The 3,420-nt window shown below is 42.0% G+C and overlaps 1 long non-coding RNA gene across 1 annotated transcript; it reads left to right on the top strand.

Moving 5' to 3' along the window:
- Positions 1-227: 227 nt before the first annotated feature.
- LOC107836342 (uncharacterized) lies at positions 228-2,230 on the top strand. The gene is made up of 2 exons (XR_001662226.1): positions 228-602; positions 976-2,230. It is a non-coding gene; the product is annotated as an uncharacterized LOC107836342 (long non-coding RNA).
- Positions 2,231-3,420: the final 1,190 nt, after the last annotated feature.

Raw genomic sequence — 3,420 nt, 5'->3', positions numbered from 1 at the left:
CCAAGCTGTCTTGGACAAGACTTGTGTATGTGTTTTTTTTCTTTCTTTTTTTATATATTCAAAACAAAGCTAACTTATTTCCTAATGTGTGTCTAGCAGCTTGCTTGGAGAACAGCCCCGTTCCTGTCTGCATTATTAAGCGAGAAGCTAATTACATCTTTCACTGGCTCTTGTTCACCACCACAGAGACAATAACAAGCATATCAGCAGCGACAACAGGAGGAGCACTTGTGTTGTTCGGCAAGCTGTTGCTCGCAGACTTTAATCCTGCTCTGACATGATGAGGTAGAGTTGTTACTAGGATCTTCTTCTGCTCCTGTGCGTCTGAACCAATCCCTTTTCAGCACAGCAATCTTTGCGTTGACCTTCGGCGTGGATTTCCTTGAGGGCAGGGTGGCCACTCTGGAAGTTGAACCAAGTGGCTTAGGGTGGAGGAATAATCAGAGTTGCTGCTGATGCAGCCAGAGAAATATATGAATGACTGCAAAGAGGTAGCCGCCGAGCCAATGGGAAGAAAGAGAAAACCATTGGGCCAATCGCAGGGCTCTTTTCTTCTCCCCCCCTGCAGCATCTCCCTGACTTCTTCTCCTGACTGTTACCAGGTCAGTGTGCCTACCCGCGCCTCTGAATAATCTGTTTCATTGGGTCAGTGTGCCTCTCTCGACGCGCCTGACTGGCTGCCGAGGCATACGCGGTTGCTAGGGAGCTCAGCCAATCGGAGGAAGGCGGAAGTTTCACTTCGGTTTCTAGGCAGGTTTCACGTGCTGTAGATGTTTTGGCGGGAGAGTGGGAGCGCTACTGAGTGGGAGGGGCTGCTACACAGTGAAGTGGAGCATGTGATTGTGTGCGTGCGCGCGCGAGCGCGCGCGTGTGTACATTTTGCCCTGCCTCTTGCTTTCTGATGCAACATCGAACTGCCTCTCCTGGGCTACTAGGGGACCTTGTTATGGATTTTTTTTCTTCCTGTCCTCGCAGGAAACGAGAACCAATTGCTGTGCTGTTGCCATCGGAGCAGGGAGGTTTGTTTTCTCTCCGCTTCCACCACTGGTACCTCCCCGTCGACAGTTACCTTAGAAACAAGAGCAACTCCAACTCTATTTCCATCCATGTCTCTTCCTTCCATGATTTATCGTTGTTTTCTTTTTTTAATCTACCACGCAGCACCTGCCTACCAACACTTTAGAGGCCAATCGAGTGTTCAGAACATTCTGGGACATCTCTGAAGGGGAAGAAGTGCAGAAGCATCCTGGAGAACAGCTCATACAGCAGCACCTGAACTTTTGTCAGACATGCCTGTGATGCAAAAATAACAAGATTAGCTGTTTGGCGGAGTAGCTTGCACCCCCAGACCCCTAAAAACAAACACAAGCATGTCTTTCACCAGCATATTAACTCCCCCACCCCACTGAAGCTTGCAGTTAAGGCAGGAAAGTAACTCATCCCATCTGACTCGGGTCTCCAAAAAGCCTATTATTAACACCCAAGTGCACACGGAGTTACAAGAATTAAACTGGATAGGAAGGAGTGAGTGGACGTTTGACAATATGCAACCACACAATTCTCCTTCTCAGGGCCTTCTGAGGACAGAAAACAAACAGTTTGGACCAGTCTTTTAAAAAGGGAATCTCTGTTTCTGTAAATATTTTTATTGTAAACACAGCATCTTTTTAGAAATGTCTTTATTGACACAACTTAAACTTTTTTACATGGGCAACTATGACAGGCATTTTAAAAGAGTAATTTAATAAGTTTTAAGCATGTTTACCTTTCCATCTTTTGTCATATTAGACAAATAACATAAAAAAAGTTAACATTATTATTCACTGGTTCGGCATGTTTGATTGATGTCTGTGAGGTCATAATTAGCAAAGTTGGAAATATAAACAAGATTTCTTGATAACAGATCTCTGAGTGGCAATGGTGGACATTTCTTACCCACCCAGACCACAAATTCCAAAATGGCCACCACATGTCTAAAGTGTAGCAATATTACAGTGAGATACACCTTTGAACTCCTTTGATTGAAGCTATAATCACTGTACTTGAACTCAACATCTGATGTGACTTGTTGTACTTATTAGCTTTACACAATGGCTTTACACAATTTGATTTGCATGCATTTTGCACGTGCTCAAAAACTCAATCCAAAATCCACTAGTAGACCTTTTACCTCCACCTGAGATGTTCTGTAGTAATTACGCCAAATCTGTGATGCTGTTGGAAATACATTAAAAAAAACATAAAAATAAAAAAAACAGAGGACTGAGGGTTGGGTTAGAAGAGGGGTTATAACTCCCTGAAACAATGCATCAGCAATAAACTACATTAGTTAATTTAAATAAAAATATTCCCATGTGCACAGCTTTTAAGAAGATCCAACTGGCATTATTGTTCTACCATTTCTTAATTCCCTTATATTCCTTTACACAATCAACATATGACAAATTTCTCACACTTCAGGCCTTACTTTTCCCGGTTGTTTTTGTGTAAATAATTTTGTAGTTAGTAACTTTACATTGTGAAACCTCAGGAGTAAACCTATGAATACGACAGTGAGGCTTTTCAGTGTCTTTTCAACATAGTCAAACTGTGCAGCATTCTTTGTGAAAACTGGGGAAGACATTTTGTCTTCTCACCCATCCTCCTCTTTGACCCCTCTGACCTTTTCTTTCAGCCTGTCAAAAAAGGTCACCAAACACCCTCCACAGAAAGTGCACTTGGCCAGGTGTGCATTCAGTAATTAGGGCTACAAATACAAGCTATGAGGAGCGGTGAGCATCCTGTTGGTGGCTAGAATCCACTTCATTCTTAGATGAGCGAACCGGATCGCGCTGCAAAAATATATATACTTATTATATTCAAAAAAGCAACGTCATGGTTCCAGCATAAGTACGTTAATGTGGACTTCTGTGCTTACAACAGTCGTTTATGTTTTACTTTAAACAAATAAGCTTTTTCTATAGCACTGATAGGGGGAAAATATGATCAGCTGCATTATCTCAGACCCAATTTATATCATTTCTTCATATCAGTTACATATAATCCCATGAGTTCACATCCAGTCCAATACAGTAAAACAGTACAGTAAAAGTCAAGTGTTAACTTACTGCCAACTGGTGAGAAGTTATCTATTTAAAGAAGCTGAGACTATTGCATTGGGTGGTTGACTTTGCAACATTTCCTTCTCCTGAGTAAGCAAATCGTGACTGTGAAGAGACAGGAAGGGGATGCAGAAACAACACAGAAGCTCTGAAATTATTTCTATGGGAAAGAAAGTTAATAGCAGCAATAATCCCACCAATGAGGAGAAAAAAAGGAGAGAGAGAGAGAAGGAGAGGGAGAGAAAAAGTGAGAGAGAGCAAAATGCATACATCAAGCCAGGTGTACCTTATATGTCAACGTAGAATTTGCTGATACTTT

Source organism: Poecilia formosa, unplaced genomic scaffold (genome assembly GCF_000485575.1).
Source record: "Poecilia formosa unplaced genomic scaffold, Poecilia_formosa-5.1.2 Scaffold53, whole genome shotgun sequence".
Taxonomy (NCBI): domain Eukaryota; kingdom Metazoa; phylum Chordata; class Actinopteri; order Cyprinodontiformes; family Poeciliidae; genus Poecilia; species Poecilia formosa.
Note: the sequence above shows the minus strand (reverse complement) of the source record. Positions and strands in the feature narration are given on the sequence as shown.